At 40.9% G+C, this 24,519-nt stretch overlaps 1 protein-coding gene and 1 non-coding gene across 4 annotated transcripts in view; both read right to left on the bottom strand.

The window, feature by feature from the left end:
- The window catches only part of TMEM150C (transmembrane protein 150C), a 108,010-nt gene that overhangs the window by 23,109 nt on the left and 60,382 nt on the right, over positions 1-24,519 (bottom strand). The gene's annotated exons all lie outside the window — the stretch shown is intronic.
- LOC122696690 lies at positions 1,241-1,381 on the bottom strand. The gene has a single exon (XR_006341820.1). It is a non-coding gene; the product is annotated as a U4 spliceosomal RNA (small nuclear RNA).

Genomic DNA, 24,519 nt, shown 5'->3' with positions numbered 1-24,519 from the left:
CAGTCGTGTCTGACTCTTTGTGATCTCATGGACTGCAGCATGCCAGGCTTCCCTGTCCTTCACCATCTTCTGAAGTTTGCTCTAACTCATGTCCGTTGAGTCGGTGATGCCATCCAACCATCTTATCTTTTGTCATCCCCTTCTCCTCCTGCCTTCATTCCTTCCCAGCATCAGGGTCTTTTCCAATGAGTTGGCTCTTCACGTCAGGTGGCCAAAGTATTGGAGCTTCAGCCACAGCATCAGTCCTTCCAATGAATATTTAGGGTTGATTTCTTTTAGGATTGACTGGTTTGATCTCCTTTCTGTCCAAGGGATGCTCAAGAGTCTTCTCCAGCACCACAGTTCAAAAGCATCAGTTCTTTAGCACTCAGCCTTCTTTATGGCCCAGCTCTCACATCCATACATGACTACTGGAAAAACCATAGCTTTGACTAGATGGACCTTTGTCAGCAAAGTGATGTCTCTGCTTCTTAATATGCTGCCAAGGTTTGTCACAGCTTTTCTTCCAAGGAGCATGTGTCTTTTAATTTCTTGGCTGTAGTCACCATCTGCAGTGATTTTGGAGCCCCCCAAAAATAAAGTCTCTCACTGTTTCCACTTTTTCCCAATCTATTTGCCATGAAGTGATAGGACCAAATGCCTTGATCTTAGTTTTTTGAATATTGAGTGTTAAGCCAGCTTTTTCATTATGTGTATTTAATTTACGCAATTTTACATGTGTAGATTCATATACCACTACAGTCAAGGCACAGGACAGACAGTTCCCGTCACCTCAAAGATACCTAGGGCCACCCTTCTATAACCACACCCACTTCTCTCCCTCTCATCCTCCTTAATGATCTCTGGCACTCATTATTCTGTTCTCTAATTCTATAATTTTATCATTCCAAGAATATTATACAAATGGGATCATGTAGTATGGAACCTTTAGGATTAACTTTTTTTTTTAACTCAGCATAATTCCCTGGAGACCATCTAAGATTTGTATTGATCAATAGTTTGGTACCTTTTATTATCGGGTAGTATTCCATGGTATGGATGAATCAAGTGTGTTTATTCACCCCTTACAAGATATCTGGCTTATTTCAAGTTTTTGGCCATTGCAAATCAAGAAGCTATGAACATTAGTTTACAGGTGTTTGTGCAAACGTAATTTTTTATTTCTCTGGAATAAACACCCATAATTGCAATTGCTGGGTCATTTGATAATACATGTCTAGTCTTTTTATTTTTAACTCAGTCTCCATAGAGACTGTCAAAAATTGCCATTGCAGACTATATTTCAAGTCATCATGGTGGGGTATTGGGAAAAGTTTTCAATTAGCAATAATCACACCTTGGATAAACCTCATTGCCTACAAAACTGCCATTGTGCAAAGCTAAGCGTTTAGTTCTTTCTTAAAAATAAGATGTTTATTTTAATTTTATTTTTGGTTGTGCTGGGTTTTCTGTTGCTATGCTCAGGCTTTTCTCTAGTTATAGCGAATGAGGGCTACTCTCCAGTTGTGGTGCGGTGGCTCGTCTTGTTTCAGAGAACAGGATCTACATGGGCTTCAGTAGTTGCAGAACACAGGCTCCAGAGCACGCGCTCTGTAGCTGCGGTGCATGGGCTTAGTTGCTCTGCGGCACATGGGATCTTCCCGGACCAGGGATCGAACCTGTGTCCCTTGCATTGTCAGGCAGACTTTTATTCACTGTGTTACCAAGGAAGTCCTACATGTTTAGTTTTTAAGGACGTGGTCAAACTGTTTCCAGAGCAGCTGTTCCATTTTATATTCTTACCAACAATGTATGATTGATCCAGGGTCTTCATATCATTATCAGTAATGGTGATATCACTATCTGGTGTTACCATTAAATAATTGGTGTTAGCCAGTGCGGTCACTATTTTTTACGTTAGCCATTCTGATAGTTATATGTTTGATATCTCACTGTAGTTTTAATTTGCATTTCCCTGGTGCTAGTGATGTTGAATATCTTTTCCTGTGCTTGTTTGCCATCTGTATGCCCTCTTCAGTGAAATGTCTTTTCTTTTTACCCGTTTTCAATTTGAATTTCTCTTTTTAACAGTTGAGAATAAAAAAAAACAGTTTGAGAGTTCTTCATATATTCTAGATACTAATCTTTTGTGGGAGGATACCTGGTTTGGAAATCTTCAAGCCTGTAGCATCTCCGTTCTCTTAAACAAAGTCTCTTATTAAAGAATTATTTTAAGTTTTTTTATGTATATATGGTGAAATATACATAACACTAATTTTTTCTTTTTTACCATTTTAATCATTATAAGTGTACGATTCAATGGCATTAAGTACCCTAATATCATTATGTAACCATCATCACTATTCATCCCCAGAACTTTTTAAGTACCTTCCTATTGTTATGTAACTCTCACCACTCTTCATCACCACAATTTTTTCATCTTCCCAAACTGGAACTATATACCTATTAAACAATAACCCTCTTTTCTCCTGCCCCAGCCCCTGGTACCCACCACTGTACTTCCTATTTCTATGATTTTTACTAGTCTAGCTACCTCATGTGAGTGGAATCATACAATATTCGTCCTTTTGTGTCTGGCTTATTTCATTTAGTACAAAGTCCTTAATGTTCATCCCTGATGTGGTGTGTATCAGAGCTTCATTTTTTTTTTTCTTCATTTTTTTTCTTCATTTTTTTTAAGGCTGAATAACACACCATTGGATGTATATATATACACCATATTTTGTTTACCCATTCATCTATCAATGGACATGTGGGTTGTTTCCAGTTTTTGGGTACTTTGAATAATGCTGCTATAAAATATATATTACATATAAACAAATTCATGTCCTTGTTTTCAATTCTTTAGGGTATATACCTAGGAATGAAATTGGTCACATGATAATTCTACGTTTAATTTTTTGAGGACCACTCGTGACAGCCACACCATTTTACATCCACAGCAGTGATACACAAGAGTTCCAACTTCTCCATATCCTCACCAACCCTGGCTATTTTTTGGTTTCTTGCTGGTAGCCATCCTAATGGGTGTGAAGTGGTATCTAACACACCTAATGGGTGTGAAGTGGGTTTGATATGCATTTCCCTAATGATTAGTGATATTGAGCATCTTTTCATTGCTTACAGGCCATTTATATCTCTTCTTTGGAGAAATGTCTATTCATGTCTTCTGCACGTTTATAATTTTTTTTTTTAATTGTTGAGTTGTAGGCTGCTGCTGCTAAGTCACTTCAGTTATGTCCGACCCTGTGTGACCCCATAGATGGCAGCCCAACAGGCTCCTCCATCCCTGGAGTTCTTTATATATTCTAAATATTAATCCTTATCAGGTATATGACTTACAAAATTTTCTCCCAATATGTGAGTTACCTTTTCATTTTATTGATAGTGACCTTTGATGCACAGAAGTTTTAAATTTTCATGAAGTCCAGTTTATCTATTTTGTTGTTTTTGTTGCCTGTGGTTTTGGTGTTCCATCCAAGAAACCACTGTCAAATCCCATGTCATGAGACCTTCTCCTTATGCTTCATTCTAAATGTTTTATAGTTTTATCTCTGCCTATTCAGAACTTTTCTATATCTTGATTCAATTTCTGTATATGGTGCAAGGCAACCATCTTTTTTTGCATGTAAATATCCAGGACCATGTATTTAAAAGAAAGTCTTTTTCAATTTTGATAAATTCTAACTTGCCAAGTTTTCCTTGTGTGGATCATCATTCCGATGTCAAGCCTAAGAACTCTCTGTTTAGCGCTTAATAGCGAAGATCTCCTCCTGTAGTTTTTTCTAAAAGATGTACAGTTTTAGGTTGAAATCTGTGATCTGGTTTTGTCTTTTAAACTATAGATCTTTACCGTCTTATTCAATTGAATTAGACCCCCCAAATCACTTTGACAGGAGTCAGGAAATAGGTGATGAGCTAAATCAGTCTTCTGACCTAGTAATATGTTGTAAAGAAGATTCTTACAATGAAGAACATCTACTTCAGCCATAAGAAATCCTACCATGACTAGGTTCTTTGGCAGTTGACGAGTATGAGCTTAAGGACCACAGTGAGGTGTGTGTGTGTAGACAGCAGAAGCTGCCTTCCTTCCTTCACCTCCCTAGCCACATTTGAGTTACCATGGAGGCCAGAAGATCAAAGTAAAAAGCTCTTTTAGGACCAGCTTTGGTTTTGTGGTGTCTCAGATGGTAAAGAATCTGCCTGCAGTGCTGGAGATTTGGGTTCAGTTGCTGGGTGGGGCAGATCCCCTGGAGAAGGAAATGGCTACCCATTCTCGTATCCTTGCCTGGAGAATTCCATGGACAGAGGAACCTGGCTACTACAGTTCACGGGATCACAGAGTAGAATGCAGCTGAGCAACTAACACATTCTGGTTTTGTTAATCTACCAATGCCCCATCTCACATATCTTGATCCTTTTACTTCTTTCTCTTTCCCTAGTAGGAGAACAACTGTGGTAACTGAATAACTATGTAGTTGTTCAGTCACTAAGTCCTGTCTGACTCTTTGTGACCCCATGGACTGTAGCACACCAGGCTCCTCTGTCCTCCACCATCTCCTGCACTTTGCTCAAACGCATGTCCATTGAGTTGGTGATTCTATCTAACCATCTCACCCTCTGCCAGCCCCTTCAATCTTTCTCAGCATCAGGATCTTTTCCAGTGAGTGGCTCTTCACATCAGGTGGCCAAAGTATTGGAGGTTCAGCCTCAGCCTCAGTCCTTCCAATAAATATTCAGGATTCATTTCCTTTAGGATTGCTGGGTTTGATATCCTTGCAGTCCAAGGAACCCTCAAGAATCGTCTCCAGCATCACAATTTGAAAGCATCAATCCTTCCTTGGTGCTCAGTGTTTATTTATGGTCCAGTCCTCACATCCTTGACTGTATGGACCTTTGTCAGCAAAGTGACGCCTCTGCTTTTTAATTCACTGTCTAGGTTTGTCACAGCTTTCCTTATAATGAGCAAGCGTCTTTAAATTTCATGGCTGCAGTCACAGTCTGCAGTGATTTTGGAGCCCAATAAAAGAAAATCTGTCACTTTTCCCACTTTTCCCCCTTCTATTTGCCGTGAAGTGATGGGACCAGATGCCATGATCTTAGTTTTTTTAATGTTGAGTTTCAGGCCAGCCTTTTCTCTCGCCTCTTTCACCCAGATCAAGAGGTTCTTCAGTTCCTCTTCACTTTCTGCCATTAGAGTGGTATTACCTGCATATCTGAGATTGTTGATATTTCTCCCAGTAATTTTGATTCCAGTTTGTGACTCATCCAGCCCAGTATTTCTCATGATGGACTCTGCATAGATGTTAAATAAGCAGGGTGACAACATACAGCCTTGTCGTACTCCTTTCCCAATTTTGAACCAGTCAGTTGTTCCATGTCCAGTTCTGATTGTTGCTTCACAGTCCATGGGGTGCAAAGAGTCAGACACGACTGAGTGATTAAGCACAAGATACCCACAAACAGGTTTCTCAGGAGGCAAGTAAGGTGGTCTAGTGTTCCCATTTCTTTTAAGAATTTTCCACAGTTTGTTGTAACCCACACAGTCAAAGGCTTTAGCATAGTCAGTGAAGCAGAAATAGCCATTTTTCTGGAACACCCTTGCTTTCTCCACGAGCCAATGAATGTTGGCGATTTGATCTCTGGTTCCTCTGCCTCTTTGAAACCAGCTTGCACATCTTGAAGTTCTCAGTTCACACACTGTGAAGCCCGGCTTGAAGGACTTTGAGCATAACCTTACTAACATGTGAAATTAGCACAACTGTTTGGTAGTTTGAACACGCTTTGGCATTGCCCTTTTTTCGGATTGGAATGAAACTGACTTTTTCCAGTCTTGTGGCCACTGCTGAGTTTTCCAAATTTGCTGACATACTGAGTAGAGCACTTCAACAGGATCATCTTTTAGGATTTGAAATAGCTCAGCTGGAATTCCGTCACCTCCACTAGCTTTGTTTGTAGTGATGCTTCCTAAGGCCCACTTGCCCTCACACTCTCGGATGTCTGGCTCTAGGTGAGTGACCACACCATTGTGGTCATCCAGGTCATTAAGACCTTTTTTGTTTAGTTCTTCTGTGTATTCTTGCCACTTCTCAATCTCTTCTGCTTCTGTTAGGCCCTTACTGTTTCTGTCCTTTGTTATGCCCATTCTTGCAAGAAATGTTCTCTTGATAACTCCAATTTTCTTGAAGAGATATCTAGTCTCTCCCATTCTATATTTTTCCTCTATTTCTTTTCATTGTTCATTTAAGAAGCCCTTCTTACCTCTCCTTGCTATTCTTTGGGAACTCTGCATTCAGATGGATATATCTTTCCTTTTCTCCTTTGCCTTTCACTTCCCTTCTTTCCTCAGCTATTTGTAAAGCCTCCTCAGACAACTATTTTGCCTTCTTGCATTTCTTTTTCTTTGGGATGGTTTTGGTCACTGTCTCCTGTACGGTGTTACAAACCTCCTGTCATAACAGGAGGTAGCTGTTAACCTATAGTGCCTGTCAGTAGTCCTTCAGGCACTCTATCTGTGAGATCTAATCCCTTGAATCTATTTGTCACCTCCACTCTATAATCATAAGGGACTGTGTTATATACACCCAAAGAATGGGACTCTGTTATATATACTTTTCTTGTCCAAAATAACCTATCTGTCTTTCCTTAGCCCGTACCTAGCTGATAATGTGACCAAAAGAACCTGCAATAGAAAAAACACTGATATGCTCTATTCTTTCTGTGCTGGAAGAGGGTTCCTGGAGGTGCCCAGAGATGAAGATTTGATTTCTTTAAAAATATATTTCTTTATTTATTTGGCTGCACCAGGTCTTAGTTGTGGCACATGGAATCTTTAGCTGTGGCATGTGGGATCTAGTTCCCTGACCAGGGATGGAACCCGGGCCCCCTGCACTGGGAGCACAGAGTCTTAGCCATTGGACCACCAGGGAAGTTCCTGGTTTGGTTTTATAAGCTGTTCTGACTTGATAAGTTCAGATATTGAGTGCAAGTACCTCTAAAAGAAAAAAAAAATGAATTCAGTTCAGTTCATTTCAGTCGCTCAGTTGTGTCTGACTCTTTGTGACTCCATGGACTGCAGCACACCAGGCCTCCCTGTCCATCACCAACTCCTGGAGTTTACTCAAACTCATGTCCACTGAGTCAGTGATGCCATCCAACCATCTCATCCTCTTTCATCCCCTTCTCCTCCTGCCCTCAATCTTTCCCAGCATCAGGGTCTTTTCCAATGAGTCAGTTCTTCGCATCAGGTGGCCAAAGTATTTGGAGTTTCAGCTTCAACATCAATCCTTCCAATGAACACCCAGGACCGATCTCCTTTAGGATGGACTGGTTGGATCTCCTTGCAGTCCAAGGGACTCTCAAGAGTCTTCTCCAACACCACAGTTCGAAAGCATCAATTCTTTGGTCTATTCAGTTAACTCTCTTCACTCCCTCTTCAGTGTTACCTGAGAGGTGGTTCTCTTTATCTCATCCTTCCTGACACCATTAAAATAAACTGGCCCAATGCTTCCAGTCACACTAGCAAGTGTCACACAAAGTTTACTTATATTTCCTAGTGAGGACAAGTTCCACTCTTTCCCTGAGTTGTATCAATGTGGTACCTACCAGCTAGGAGGCCACATTTTTCTTTGCCTTCTTAAAGATAAGAGGGGAAGAAGGAAGGACTATGCCATATTCCTAAGATAGCTTTCTCTTTGCATTCTTAATTATGCTTCTATTTAATGTAATATTTACTCCATCAATATTAATCTTCCGACAATATCTCACAGGAAAAAACAGGATAATTGCTCCTGTATCCAAAATAGTAAACTATATCTGGAACAATCTCACCCAATGCATTTCTGAAAAAAGGGAGAAAAGAGCCAGAATTGCATAAACCTTCTCAAAAGGGTTCTGGCATTTAGACTCGGGTGGGAAGATTCTCCTCCAAATGGTGTCATTTATCCAAATGATTTGCAAAGCTGTTATCCAGACGGTCAAATCCTCGTGGCGTGCCAGTAATGCTAATCCTCCGGACATTTCTATTGGGTGTTTGTTTCTTTCAGTAAATAGCAATCCCTCAAGTCTGAGGCTTCCCTGGTGGCTCAGGCAGTAAAGAATCTGCCTGCAATGTGGGAGACCTGGGTTTGATCCCTGGGTTGGGAAGATCCCAGGAGAAGAGGATGGCTACCCACTCCAGTATTCTTGCCTGGTGAATTCCATGGACAAAGGAGCCTGGTGGGCTGCAGCCAGAGGGGTTGCAAAGATTCAGACACGACTGAGCGACTAGCAGTCTTCACTGTCTTTCATGGAGTCTCTGGTAGGGACCATCAAACACTTGGAGTCAGAGGCTGAACACTTCAATCTGCTCCCTGATTCCCTGAAGCTCTCCTTCTTCCTCAGAGGAAAAAATGAACTCTGTCAAAGGTCTGCAGTGGCTCTGCCATTGCCACTTTTATTCCCCTGTAAATCTTCTAGCTCTTTAAAAAATCTTTTGGCTGTGCCATGGCATGCAGGATACAGGATCTCAGTCCCCTGCGTATGTGCTCAGTCGTGTCCAACTCTGCGTCCCAGTGGACTGTAGCCCGCCAGGCTCCTCTGTCCGTGGGATTTTTCCAGGCAAGAATACTGGAGTGGGTTGCCATTTCCTCCTCCAGGGGATCTTCCCCACCCACGGATTGAATCCATGTCTCCTGAGTTTCCTGAATTGGCAGGCAGATTCTTTACTGTGGAGCCACCTGAGAGGCCCTCTTAATTCCCTGAAAGTGAAGTGAAAGTGAAAGTGAAGTCACTCAGTTGTGTCCAACTCTTTGCTACCCTGTGGATTGTAGCCTATCGGGCTCCTCCATCCATGGGATTCTCCAGGCAAGAATACTAGAGTGGGTTACCATTTCCTTCTCCAGGGGATCTTCCCAACCCAGGGATTGAGCCTGGGTCTGATCAGGAATCAAATCCTTCCCCCCTGCATTGGCAGTGCAGAGTCTTAATCACTGGACCTCCGTGGAAGTCCTAAGTCTTCCAGCTTTAATGCTCAAGAGAACATCTGGCCATTTGAAAATTTACAGTCTCATGGAAGCAAACAAAGTGTTACCTTAAGCCCAAATTAGCTTGGCACCCAAGCCTCCAACTATGTGAACATGATCTGAAGAGGGGGTCTTGAAAATGGTCATATATTCATATTTTTCATCATCAAATTCCAAACAGATGGCTCATACAGTATTATCTAATGAAGTTTCTCAAGTCAAAGAAGATAGTGTACTGTTACTATGATAACCCTTGAATTCAAGCCTTCTGCTCTTACAAGTGGTGGTAAAACTCCTCCAAGCCAGAATGGGAAAAGTAAAGCTCACTGGATCATCTTCATTTATGGATTTTATAATTTTACTTAATGAGAAACTACTTATGACAGTAAAATGTCTCAAAAGTTAAGATAATATCTTCTGGAGCTGGAAACAATTTTCTTGTTATGAATTAGAAGGATTTTATAAAACGGAGATTAGTGGAGAGATGCTGCTGTAATTCATGGATTTGGGAGCCAGATTACCAGGGCTTGGAATCCCAGCTCTGCCACTTATTACAGGGGTTGTGTGACTTCAGTTGTTCAGTCCCCTGTGTCCCAGTTTCTTCATCAGTAAAGTGGGTACAATAATGGTACCCACTCCATCAGGTTTTTATGAGGATTGAAAATACGTCTAAACCTCTGATAGCAGTGCCTAGCATTTGATGTCTTTTCAGTGTCTTAACTACAAGCTACTGCAAGTGATGTTTGGGATCTTCAGTTATCTTTTTTTTTTAAATTTTGTAATTTATCGGGAAGTAAGCTCTCTGCCAAAGCAATTTTTCATTCTACTCTTAGGGCCAGCTGGCATGAAGCAAGAAAGATTAACAAGTCACCACTAATGACCAGGATTGTCACAGTGTCTATGAACCAAGCGCATCCTTGATTTTTTTTAACCTTCAGGGAATCTTGAGTTATTTTTCACATGTGTCATACACAAATGTGGGGGGTTTGTGTTATTTTGTAATTCATTTACAATTTTAAATTGTAATGACAAGGACTATTGTTTTGTTTTGTCCTTAAAATGTTTACAGAGTCTCAGATATAAGCCAGCATAGACAGACATCTGCAAAACAACAAACTCAATATGCTGGTGGTTAAAATTCTGCTTTCAGTATTCTAAATCTGGGAAAGCATGATAGCTTGAGTGACCTGGTGTCACCCTAAAAATACATGACTTCCTCTAATCATAGAGATATAAACAATACTATTCAGGCTATGAGGTCAATTTCCAAAATAATTTCCCTGAGCACTGGAAAGAAACAGTATATTAGTTAAAAAGGGAAATCTGTGAAATATTACCATCTCTAAAAGAATAGGATAATTTCGACATAGAACCAATGGTGATTGGTTTTTTCCCCAATGTACTCTTGATTTCTAAAATCAATCACTTTGGGACTACCCTGGTGGTCCAGTGGGTAAGATTCCAAGATCCCAATGCGGGGGGCCCGGGTTTGTCATCTGGTTGGGGGACTAGATCTTGCAAGCTGTGACTACGACTCTGCACGCCACAGTGAAGGTCCCACAAGCTGCAATGAAGACCCAGTGCAGCCTAAATAAATATTAACAAAGAAAGATTTTAAAATATAGTCAATCACTTTCATTCAATTGACAGATGACTTATAGGAATCCTTTCATGTCTGTGGCCCAAATGATTCTTTTTCTCAGAAATAGATGGAACATACTGACCTCACATCATTCACAGAATAAATCCCAGAAGGAAGTCTCTTCTTCCAGTATTTCAGTTCAACAATATCCTCTTAGATTTTCTATGCCAAGATCCTCCTCAGAGTCCATTTATATCTTCAATAATATTAAAAATATTCCCCATGTGTGACAGATACAATTGCCAACCCAACAGTCATTTCTCTGCTTTGTTGTAGCTAACAGAATCTAGTTCTACTCAGGACAGCAATATGTTTAACCCAAGGGTATAAGTCATGACCAGTCTAAGCCCATCATAGATATCTCATTTTCCTTAGACAAATATATTTCTAGATTCCCTTGCACCTAGCCAATGAGATGCAAATGGGAAGGATTTGCATCCCTGATAATGGAAAGTCTCTTTCCTGCCCACTCTCCTCCTTTCCCACTTGGGATGCTGTTGTGAAAGTATGATACCTAGTGCTCTGGCATCCATCATGTAACCATGAGACCACAAATACAAAGAGCCACAGCCAACATACTAAGGATGGCAGAGTAGCAGGTGGAAGGAACTGACTCCTTGATAGTATCATTGAGACACTGCACTAAATTCTAGCCATTTCCAGCTTTCAAATTTTTTGTAGTGTGAACCAATGAAGTCTCTATTGTTTTATTCCTGTAGGTTGGCATTGCATCAAAATCTACCCTCCCTTCTTTCATTATAGCTAGGCAAGTAGCCAAGACATGGAAACAACCTATATGTCCATTGACAGACAAATGGATAAAGATGTGGTACACAGATATCATGGAATATTACTCAGCCATAAAAAGAATGAACTAATGCCATTTGTAGCCATACAGATGGACCCAGAGATTACCATACTAAGTGAAATAAGCCAGACAAAGACAAATATCATAGGATATCACTTATATGTGGAATCTAAAAAAAGAATGCAAGTGAACTTATTTACAAAACATAAAGAGACTCACAGACATAGAAAACAAACTTACGGTCATCAAAGGTGGATGGGGGAGGGATGAATTAGGAGACTGCGGTTAACACATACATGCTACTATATGTAAAATAGATAAATTACAAGGTCCTACTGTATAGCACAAGAAATTATATTCAATATTTTGTAATAACTGAATCACTTTCAGGTGCTGTACATCTGAAATTGACATGGTAAATCAACTATACTTCAATAGAAAGAAGATAATTAGATAAAACTGTTTAGAGAAAAAGAACAGACACAAGAAAAATGTCTTCCAAAATTTGGTCTGTGCCAAGAAAGTCCCTTGATTCTTTAAAAGAGAAAAAGAAAACAAAACAATCATCTGCTATGTCTGACTTGGAAGGCAGGCCACATTCCTATGGAGCCCAGGAGAAGTGATTGAAAAGTGCCTATATTTAGCATGAATTGGTTGTTCTTTGTTGTTTTTATCAAGGTCTTATAAGAAAGAGACAGGACCAGTGCAGAGTAGACTGATTTGCAATAGAGATGCGAAAGAAGAGGAGTAGAAATCTGGGGCCTTGACACATATTGTTGAAGCCTGGCTTGGGAAGTTTTGAGCATTACTTTACTAGCGTGTGAGATGAGTGCAATTGTGCAGTAGTTTGAGCATTCTTTGGGATTGCTTTTCTTTGGGATTAGAATGAAAACTGACCTTTCCCAGTCCTGTGGCCACTGCTGAGTTTTCCAAATTTGCTGGCATCTTGAGTGCAGCACTTTCACAGCATCATCTTTTAGGATTTGAAATAGCTCAACTGGAATTCCATCACCTGCAATAGCTTTGTTCATAGTGATGCTTCCTAAGGCCCACTTGACTTCACATTCCAGAATGTCTGGCTCTAGGTGAGTGATCACACCATTGTGATTATCTGGGTCATGAAGATCTTTTTTGTACAGTTCTTCTGTGTATTCTTGCCACCTCTTCTCAATATCTTCTGCTTCTGTTAGGTCCGTACCATTTCTGTCCTTTATTGTGCCCATCTTTGCATGAAATGTTTCCTTGGTATCTCTAATTTTCTTGAAGAGATCTCTAGTCTTTCCCATTCTATTGTTTTCCTCTATTTCTTTGCACTGATCACTGAGGAAGGCTTTCTTATCTCTCCTTGCTATTCTTTGGAACTCTGCATTCAGATGGGTATATTGTTCCTTTTCTCCTTTGCCTTTCACTTCCCTTCTTTTCACAGCTATTTGTAAGGCCCCCTCAGACAGCCATTTTGCTTTTTTGCATTTCTTTTTCTCGGGGATGGTCTTGATCCCTGTCTCCTGTACAGTGTCACGAACCTCCATCCATAGTTCATCAGGCACTCTGTCTATCAGATCTAGTCCCTTAAATCTATTTCTCACTTCCACTGTATAGTCATAAGGGATTTGATTTAGGTCATACCTGAATGGTCTAGTGGTTTTCCCTACTTTCTTCAATTTAAGTCTGAATTTGGCAATAAAGAATTCATGATCTGAGCCACAGTCAGCTCCCGGTCTTGTTTTTGCTGACTGTATAAAGCTTCTCCATCTTTGGCTGCAAAGAATATAATCAACCTGATTTCGGTGTTTGCTATGACCAGTGCATTCTCTTGGCAAAACTCTATTAGCCTTTGCCCTACTTCATTCTGTATTCCCAGGTCAAATTTGCCTGTTCCTCCAGGTGTTTTCTGACTTCCTACTTTTGCATTCCAGTCCCCTATAAAGAAAAGGACATCTTTTTTGGGGTGTTCATTCTAGAAAGTCTTGTAGGTCTTCATAGAACCGTTCAACTTCAGCTTCTTCAGTGTTACTGGTTGGGGCATAGACTTGAATTACCATGATACTGAACGGTTTGCCTTGGAAACAGACAGAGATCATTCTGTCATTTTTGAGACTGCATCCAAGTACTGCATTTCAGACTCTTTTGTTGACTATGATGACTACTTCATTTCATCTAAGGGATTCTTGCCCACAGTAGTAGATATAATGGTCATCTGAGTTAAATTCACTCATTCCAGTCCATTTTAATTCACTGACAGTGGCCACAGGACTGGAAAAGGTCAGTTTTCATTCCAACCCCAAAGAAAGGCAATGCCAAAGAATGCTCAAACTACCACACAGTTGTACTCATCTCACATGCTAGCAAAGTAATGCTCAAAATTCTCCAAGCCAGGCTTCAGCAATATGTGAACCATGAACTTACAGATGTTCAAGCTGGTTTTAGAAAAGGCAGAGGAACAAGAGATCAAATTTCCAACATCCTCTGGATCATCAAAAAAGCAAGAGTTCCAGAAAAACATCTACTTCTGCTTTATTGACTATATCAAAGCCTTTGACTGTGTGGATCACAATAAACTGTGGAAAATTCTGAAAGAGATGGGAATACCAGACCTCCTGACCTTTCTCTTGAGAAACCTGCATGCAGGTCAGGAAGCAACAGTTAGAACTGGACATGGAACAACAGACTGGTTCCAAATAGGAAAAGGAGTACGTCAAGGCTGTATATTGTCAACCTGCTTTTTTAACTTATATGCAGAGTACATCATGAGAAATGCTGGGCTGGAAGAAGCACAAGCTGGAATCAAGATTGCCGGGAGAAATATCAATAACCTCAGATATGCAGATGATACCACCCTTATGGCAGAAAGTGAAGAAGAGCTAAAGAGCCTCTTGATGAAAGTGAAAGAGGAGAGTGAAAAAGTTGGCTTAAAGCTCAACATTCAGAAAACTAAGATCATGGCATCCAGTCCCATCACTTCATGGAAAATAGATGGGGAAACAGTGGAAACAGTGTCAGACTTTATTTTTGGGGCCTCCAAAATCACTGCAGATGGTGACTGCAGCCATAAAATTAAAAAACACTTGCTCCTTGGAAGGAAAGTTATGACCAACCTAGATAGCATATTAAAAAGCAGAGACATTACTTTGCCAACAAAGGTTCGTCTGGTCAAGGCTATGGTTTTTCCAGTGGTCATGTATGGATGTGAGAGTTGGACTATAAAGAAAGCTGAGCACCAAAGAATTGATGCTTTTGAACTGTGGTATTGGAGAAGACTCTTGAGAGTCCCTTGGACTGCAAGGAGATCCAACCAGTCCATCCTAAAGGAGATCAGTCCTGGGTGTTCATTGGAAGGACTGATGTTGAAGCTGAAACTCCAAATACTTTGGCCACCTGATGCGAAGAGCTGACTCATTGGTAAAGACCCTGATGCTGGGAAAGATTGAAGGCAGGAGGAGAAGGGGATGACAGAGGAAGAGATGGTTGGATGGCATCACCTACTCAGTGGACATGAGTTTGAGTAAGCTCCGGGAGTTGGTGATAGACAGGGAGGCCTGGCGTGCTGCAGTCCATGGGGTTGTAAAGAGTCAGACATGACTGAGCGACTGAACTGAACTGAACTGACAGGTGGGAAACGCCAATGGCTTATGTATCTCAGACATCAGGAGATTAGAGATGAGAAAAAGCACGTTGCCTTTCTCCTTAAGTCTACTGTTCCAGAGGCCTGCATAGAGCTGCCATTGATATCAGTGAGGGAGGCAAGAAAGTAGAGAAAGAAGGCTCAAGACCCAGGGCTTGGAAAGTATTTGCGGAGAGACTTCTGGTCTGTGAACTGCCAAGAAGTTAATACATCAGAAGCCAGCTGAGTCAGAGGGATTTGTATTTCCAAAGGTACTACAGCCAAGCCAATAAACCTTGTGACCACTTACTCTGAGACCTCCGGCTGTCAGTGTAGAGAGAACAGTAGGGCCACCTACAAGGGCATGTCTCTAACGCCCGCTTCAGATGTGGCTAAAGGGGAAACTGAATAGGAAGAGCCTCCCCTCCCTCAAAGATGAGGCCAAGGGACACAAAGCCAAGGCCAAGAGGGTCCTCCTGAAGAAGAGAGCCAGGGTCAAATCAGGGAGCCCCCTCCTCTGCCAGGGCAGGGGTCTTGCCCACCGCCTGCTCCATGGTACCAGCATTGCTATGGGCCAGGGTCTGCTATGTGCATTTCTTTCTCCTCTTTTTCAAATGGGAGTTCCAACTGCAGTTTTCTAACCCCTGTTTCATCATTGTATATCAAGTGTGAGTATGAGTGTACAAGAGGAGGTAACTTGTATTTGAGATCACAGGTTGCCAGGCCATTAGAACCATATCCAAACCCGATGGAAACGACTGTGCATTCCCCAGAGACCATGGACTTTCAGGTGGTATGTTTACTCTATGGGCTCTTGTTTGTCTCCCTTGGGATGAAGCAGTTGGGTTCTCTGTGTTGGAAGGAGGGTATTCATGATACTTGGCGGCCAGAGGGCCTGACTGTGGCAAGGCTTTAGCCATCAACCTAGGTGTCCATCAACAGAGGGATGAATAAAGAAGATGTGGTATATATGCACAATGGAATATTATCTCATCCATAAAAAAGAATGAAATATCATTTGCAGCGATACAGATGGACTCGGAGATTATCATACTATGTGAAGTAAGTCAGACAGAGAAAGACAAATATATGATATCACTTATAAGTGGAATTTAAATAAATGATACAAATGAATTTATTTACAAAACAGAGACAGACTCACAGACTTAGAGAAATGAACTTATGGTTACCAGAGGGGAAGGACGGGAGAGAGGGACAGATTGGGAGTTTGGGATGGATATGTTCACACTGCTATATTTAAAATGGATAACCAACAGGACCTACTGTATAGCACAGGGAATTCTGCTCAATATCATCAACCTAAATGGGAAAAGAATTTGAAAAAGAATAGATACATGTACATGTATAATTGAATCACTCTGCTGTACACCTAAACTAACACAACATTGTTAAACAGCTATAATATAAAATAAAAAGGTAAACATTTAAAAAAATGATACAAATGAAATTATTTACAAAACAGAAAGAGACTCACAGACATAGAAAACAAACGTTATGGTTACCGAAGGGGAAAGGTTGGCGGAGGCGGGAATAAATTAGGAGTTTGGGAATAACAAATACACACTACTGTATGTAAAATATTAATAGATCACCAACAAGGACCTATTGTATAGCATATAAGTAAGTGTTGTCGCTCAGTCATGTCCGACTCTTTGCGGCCCCATGGATATTTGTGGCGCACCAGGCTCCTCTGTCCATGGGATTCTCCAGGTAAGAATACTGGAATGGGTAGCCATTCCCTTCTCCAGGGGATCTTCCTGATCCAGGGAACGAACCCAGGTCTCCTGCATTGCAGGCAGACTATCGTCTGAGCCACGAGGGCCATAGATGTAAAGCATAGGGAACTATATTTAATATCTTGAAATAACCTATAATGGGAAAGAATCTAACAAAGACTACACACACACACACACACACACACACACATATCTGTATCTATATCTGTGTCACTTTGCTTTACACATGAAATTAACACAACATTGTAAATCAACTATATTTCAATAAAAATGTAAAAAAGACTGTTAGCTAACTGTCTGTGAAAATCCATTCTCCCTTTCTTCCATCGCGTTAGAAGAACTAGGCATTTGGCTGCCCGGCCTCCTCTGCACTGGGAATTATCCACCGGATGAAATTCCTGCTAATGGAATGTGAATGGCAGAGTGTGTGCCACTTCCTGGCAGAGCGCACACCTCTCAAGCACTCATTTCCCGTGGGCTGAGCTGGCAATGATCAGAAGAAAGAAGTTACATTGAGCATGGCTTGTCATGAGAGCCTCCTCTCCCACTGATGTGGGACACCCGCCAGGGACTGATAAATGAGGAAACAAACCTTCATTTTTAAGGCACATTATTGCTGGGTTTCTTTTAACAGCAGCTGAATCTTTTACTATAGCTAATACATTCAGATTCTCTGTTAACCACAGCCCAAATATCTTATCTGATACCTGCCATTATTTCCCACAAAAATAATGAAGTGACTGTCCAGAGCTCCTGGAGAAGTACATGGATTCTGAGTTGATGATGAGTTAACAGAACCTTCCCTGATGAACCAGATCATACTCAAGAGTTCCAAGTGACCAGGTGTTTTCTCTAAGTATATGAAATAATTAAGGCCAAGGAATGGCTTCCTCAGTTAGCAGTGATTGATGTTATATATAATTTTTTTTTAAAGACCTTACAAATACTCAAAACATATGTTTTTCCTAAAGAGCTAGTTGTACTTTATAGATCTGAAATCAAATGAATTCTCAGGACATCCTGGGAGGTATAATAAAGGTTGGGTAACATTATTAATTTCATAGATGACAATGAAGTGATTGCTTTTAACATTTGTGATTCACCAGTTCTAAAGAATCTTTTCTAGACTTTTCACCACATGCAATTATTTTACAAGCCTTCCTGTCCCTAAGGCAAAAAACAAACACATAAAAAAACTATAAAGCAGTCTGATCACAGGCTAACTGAAAATGAAATCCTTGTGGTGGGAAGTCCCTGATCCAGAGCTTTGAAATAGCATCGTAACAACCCTTTCTAACCCAAAGTCGCAGCTCCAAGAACCCAAAACAAATGACTCCTCATGATGCTGGCACTCTCTTGCCAGGCTCTGACACCAACTCCTCAGTCCTGAAACAGACGCTAAACAAACCAGAGCATAAAAGAAATCCCGGAAGATAGGTAAGTTCAGGAAGTTCAAGGTCTGAGAAGGAAATGCAGGGAGAATCTTATGTGGCTGTGGTAGAATGCTATGGCTGGGAAATGCTAGGTTACTACTGCACATGATGGTCAAGTCCTAAGCACGGAACTTGGATCTCTTCATCCAACAAAATGACAAGCTGCTCATAGGATAAGACCAAAAGTGATGGTCAGAATGGTCCTTCTTCCACTCTCCATTACAGTGGGGACACAGAACTGAGCTGGATCCCTGAGAATGTGTCCCTGATCCAGACACTCTGGTATTAAATCTAGGCTCTGCCACTGAGTTGCTGGGTGAGTGAGGGATAGTTGCTCAGTTGTGTCTGACTTTTAGCAACCCCACGGACTGTAGCCCGCCAGGCCCCTCTGTCCATGGAATTCTCCAAGCAAGAATACTAGAGTGGGTAGCCTCTTCCTTCTCCAGGGAGTTGCTGGGTGATGTGCAAATCCCTTAACCTCTCTAAGCCTTGATTTTCTCATCTATAGAATGGGATCATAATAGTACCTCCTTCCTAGGGCTGCCATGATAATTAAGGAAGTTAATCCACGGCAGGCTCTTTGATAAGTATGCGGCAAGAGCTCAGTAACTGGAAGCCCATTTTTATAAATTGCTGCCTTACTATCCCTAGTGCCCAACCATTTGTGGTTGAGAAAAAGAAAGTAGAAATGCAGATTTATTCCAGCTTAACAGTGACTGCTTAGGAATTCAGTGAGGAACCTGAAAGAGAAAGGAAGATAGGCTTTTAATGTTCTCTCAGTGGAGCAGGGTATGACCTTGTACAAAAATCCTTCAAACGGTCTCTTAGAAATTATGCTGATGATTTCTTTGGAAGGACAAAAAAAAACAACATAAAATATCTGAGACCAGAGGTTGCTTTGCAGAGTTCAGACAGGCACCGGTAAAGGTCATACATCATCCTGCATCTTTCTCAAGGCCAGAGGAACTAATCAAGAACTCAGAACCTGAACTCCCTTGAACACTCAGAAGCGCTACATCACCAGAATAAAAACCAGTGAAACCAAGGACTTATAAAATGTCGTTAACTTGCCTGATGCCTAGTCTTCCACAGCCAGCTGGTGTTCCACACACACTGTGAAAGGTGACCTAAGGCAGTTTCTCATTTCACACAGTTCCCTTGAACAAAAAACAACCTGAAATAGACCTCAAAAATCATCAGCCTTGGGGCTTCTCTGGTGGCTCAGTGGTAAAGAATCCGTCTGCCAATACAGGAGGCACGGGTTCGATCCCTGGTCCGGGAAGATCCCACATGCCTCGGAGCAATTAAGCCTGTTTGCCACAACTATGGAGCCCGAGCTCTAAAGCATGGGAGCCGCGACTACTGAGCCCACATACGTGCTGCAACTACTGAAACCCATGCGTCCCAGAGCCTGTCCTCCACCACAAGAGAAGCCACCACAATGATAAGCCTGCGCGCTACAATGAAGCATAGCCCCTGCTTACCCCAGTTAGAGGAAAGCCTGTGTAGCAATCAAGACCCAGTGCAGCCAAAAAATAAATAAATAAAATTATCAGTTCAGTTTAGTTCAGTCATGTCTGACTCTTTGCGACCCCATGGACTGCAGCACGCCAGGCCTCCCTGTCCATCACCAACTCCCGGAGCTTACTCAAACTCATGTCCATTGAGTCGGTGATGCCATCCAACCATCTCATCCTCTGTTAATTTTAAGCACTTAGAAGGCTACCCTGGTGGCTGAGATGGTAAAGAATCCGCCTGCAATGTGGGAGAACTGGGTTCGATCCCCGAGTTGGGATGATCCCCTGGAGAAGGGAAGGGCAACCCACCCCAGTATTCTTGCCTGGAAAATTCCACAGACAGAAGAGCCTGGTGGCCTACAGTCCATGGGGTCGCAAACAGTCAGACTCAGCTGAGGGGCTAACACTTTCACTTTCAGAAGGCTACAGGGTATACTTAAGGGGCATGACTGCAGAATTCAGAGCAAAATTAGAAAAATCACCAACAAAGGTGGCTGCATAGTGAACAATGACATTTAGCGTTTAGCGGAGTAACATCCGTACAACCGTACAATCTGTACACAATCCATACAACCACATCAGTACACAATCTGTACAACCTGGAAGCATCTGCTAAGAGACTGGTCTGCTTCCCAACTCTCAGAAAGTAATGACTGGTGTGAAATTGGAACTCTAAACTGCTCAAGAGGGACTTCCCTGGTAGTCCAGTGATCTGCACTTCCAGTGCAGGGGACGCAGGCTTGATCCCCGGTTGGGGAACTAGGATCTCACATGCTGGGTGGCCAAAACAAACAAAAACAAACAAACAAAATCCAAATTACCTAACTTGCACAGTATACTGGGCCCAGAGGTCGGTCGTGCCCCTCAGTGGCTCTCCAAAGGCTCCAATGCCCTTCACCATACCAAGGATGCTTTGGCTTGGGTTCTGGGTTACTTTTTCAGGTCAGTGCTCTCCCAGCTGCCCCCCTCACAACTCAGATGCCAGCTGCCTTCTGTGGTCCATCTCTACTTCCCTGTGAAGATGGATCAGACGTATCCTGCATGCTATCCATTTTCTGAGAGTAAGAGGAAGGGGCATGGTGGAGGAGGGGGAATCACCCCCTATGACACTCACACCATCCCTCCCAAGTGTCTCCTTTTGGTTTTGTTAAAATCAAGCACAAATGGGGACCAGACTTGAAAATTCCCTGAGCAAAATCAGTTTAGTTATACAAGTAGAACTTAATTTGGTGTCTTTTGCAAGACAAGCAAGGCTAACATGACCTGAGTCACTTCTTGCTTCTGCCTCTGGGAAAGTCAAAAGTGAAACTTCAATCGTTCTCTGAAATTGATAATGACGTCATCACTAACCAATTCCCTTTCATTTAAGAAAATCCTAATATTGTAAACAACCACTGTGAAGAATAAACAGCCAATAGTATATAAGCTGGGCTTCCCAGGTGGCACAGTGGTAAAGAATTCACCTGCCAATGCAGGAGACGCAGAGGACTCAGGTTTGATCCCTGGGTTGGGAAGATTCCCTGGAGGAGGACGTGCAACCCACTCCAGTATTTTTGCCTGGGAAATCCCATGGACAGAGGAGCCTGGCAGGCTACAGACCATGGGGACCCAAAGAGTCAGACACTACTGAGCACACACATCACACCGTGTAAGTTGCTTTATAACAATATGCCTCTGAACCTTGTTCCATGTTTTGGTTTGAGGGCTCCTGTCTTGCAAACTCTTTATTTTGGGTATGTGCACAATAAACTTAAACTAATACGACTACTTCAGTGAGTCACTGGTTTTACTTCTGCTTTTTTCCTAAACTTTTGACAGTTCACAGCATCAGAAGTGGAATCCCAAGAAGATCCCCAATGACTCCAAGGTTGATGAGCAACAGGTGCCGGGACCCAGACAGCCCACTGTGCCTGCTCCTTTCTCACGGACCCTGGGGTTTGAGGGCTAAGTCTCTCGGATCTGAGCTCTCCTCTCTTTGCATTCTGAGTTCTCCAACTTGACTGTGCACTCTTGCTTTCTGTTTCTGTATGTGTAAGCTTCTTTAGAAGTCTGAGTGGGAGGGGAGAAACCTGTGATTCCCCGGGGTTTATCTAGCAGTAGGATTACTGGGCTCCGCATAGATTATTTGTTTCAGGAAACCTAAAGGTAGAAATAAGTTCCACCTGATCTGAATCTCCTACTCCCTTTAAAGACTCCCTCTTTTATATATATGTATGATCTTATGGCTCAGGATCTTGTGCCTTTCCAGAAAAACGAGTGAACTTTTAGATGATTTAGAATGATAGTGGCCACTACAGGGAAATTTCAATTTAGATAAGTCCACCTTAAGAGACACTCTTGAAAAGAGAAATATGTATATTATCAAGTGTGAAACAGATCGCCAGTCCAGGTTGGATGCATGAGACAAATGCTCGGGGCTGGTGCACTGGGATGACCCAGAGGGACGGGATGGGGAGGGAGGTGGGAGGGGGGTTCAGGATGGGGAACACATGTAAATCCATGGCTGATTCATGTCAATGTATGGCAAAAACCACTACAATCCTGTAAAGTAATTAGCCTCCAACTAATAAAAATAAAGGAGAAAAAAAAAAAAAGAAAAGAGAAAATCCCAAACTTCTCAGGGACAATGGAATGCATTCTTTGACTGGCCTGCAGAAGCTTCTAAAAGACAAGATGACTACAAAAGTATCTTCTGTAAAAGCATTCTTACAGAATGCCCCAGAAACCTATTGTAAAAGAAGACTTTGTCCATCTAAGCAGGTTATCTTAACTTAGTTCACCTGCCAGAAACACAATTTGGATCCAGTTATTCTTTTGAGTTTTGTACCTGAGACATAGCTAAAAATTTTAAATGAAGGCTAAAAGATCTGTGTTCATGTCTGTCTATGTTTATGTGTATGTATATTATTTTTGTGTGATATTTTAAAAAGAGTTATATTTAGTTGAATTAAATAAAAGTAATGTTTATATAAATTAAATTTTCCTAAAATTCTCAGAATATAAAATCTAACCCAAATGGTTTTTCAGGTTAATATGATATGGGATAATCTTTGATAAATGGAAGCTAGTTTAACTCCTAGAAGAAAACATAGGCAGAGCATTCTTTGACATAAATCACAGCAATTTTTTTTTTTTTTTGGATCCATCTCCTAAAGTAAAAGAAATAAAAGAAAAAAAAAAAGACACCTAATAAAACTTATAAGCTTTTGCATAGTAATGTGAGCTACTGCCAAAAGAAAAGGCAACCTACTGAATGGGAAAAATATTTGCAAGTGATATGACTGAAAGGGGATTAATATCCAACATGTATAAACAGTTCATACAACTCTACATAAAAAAGCAAACAATCTGGTTAAAAAACGGGCACAGAACTGAGTAGACATTTTTCCAAAGAAGAAATGCAGATGATCAACAGACACATGAAAAGGTGCTCAACATCACTAATTAACAGGGAAATTCAAAACCAAAATGAGATATCACCTCACACCTGTCAAAATGACTATCATCAAAAAGAACACAAGTAGCAAATGTCGGTGACGATGTAGAGAAAAGGGAACCCAGTGGACTCATTGATGGGAATGTACACTATTGCAACCACTGTGGAAAACAGCATGGAGATTTCTCAAAAAACTAAAAATAGAGCTACCATATAACACAGCAATTCCACTCCTGGGCTGTATATCAGAAAAAACCAAAGACACTAGTTCAAAGATACATGCACCCCAATGTTCACAGCAACATGATTTATAATAGCTAAGATACGGAAGCAAGCAGAGTGTCTGTCCCTCAACAGATGAACGGATAAAGAAGATGTGGTGTACATATATAATGGAATACTACTCACCCATAAAAAATGAAATATTACCAACTGTAGCAACATGGACAGACTTAGAGGACATTATGCTAAGTGAAATAAGTCAGAGAAAGACAAATGCTGTATTATATCACTTATAAGTAGAATCTAAAAAATACAACAAACACAGTTGTATTGAACTGTTATAGTGAATATAACAACAACAAAAAAAGGAGTCTCGGAGATAGAACAAATTAGCAGTTACCAGTGCACAGGGGAGGGGCAACATCGGGGTGAAGGAGTGGGAAGTCCAAACAGTTAGGTGTAAGAGAGGCTGTAAGGATGTATGGTACAACTTGGGGAATACAGTCAACACTTTGTAATAACTGTAAATGGAAAGTAAGTTTTAAAAACTGTATAAAACTAAAAAAAATTTTTAATAAAATAAAAGAATACTTTGGAAAAAAATGTAGTTTAAGGTTATTGGTTTAATAAAAACAGACATGTCTTCAGAGTTGTCGACATTAAATGTAATAAAAACATACAATTTTTCCTACCTGGGTTTTCTTTGTCACATAAGCCCATGCTATCTCTGTGTCACAAAATTTGTCAACAAGAAAAATAACTTAAGAGGACGTTTAGTTATTTGATGTCTAACAACTAAACATGATTGTTAAAAACAAGTAATTTAAATAAACAAATAAGATAAAAGTTTATACTAAGTTAAACTAAATAATAGATATTCATTGAATATCTAGATTATTTCCAAATAAGATCATATACTGAGACACTGATCATTAAACATGTTTATCAATGGGGAACACATGTAAATCCATGGCTGATTCATATCAATGTATGGCAAAAACCACTACAATATTGTAAAGTAATTAGCCTCCAACTAATATAAATAAATGAAAAAAAATTAAGTAAAAAAAGAAAAAAGATCATTAAACATGTTTATCTACT

The sequence above is a fragment of the Cervus elaphus genome, chromosome 6 (genome assembly GCF_910594005.1).
Source record: "Cervus elaphus chromosome 6, mCerEla1.1, whole genome shotgun sequence".
NCBI classification, from domain to species: Eukaryota; Metazoa; Chordata; class Mammalia; order Artiodactyla; family Cervidae; genus Cervus; species Cervus elaphus.
Note: the sequence above shows the minus strand (reverse complement) of the source record. Positions and strands in the feature narration are given on the sequence as shown.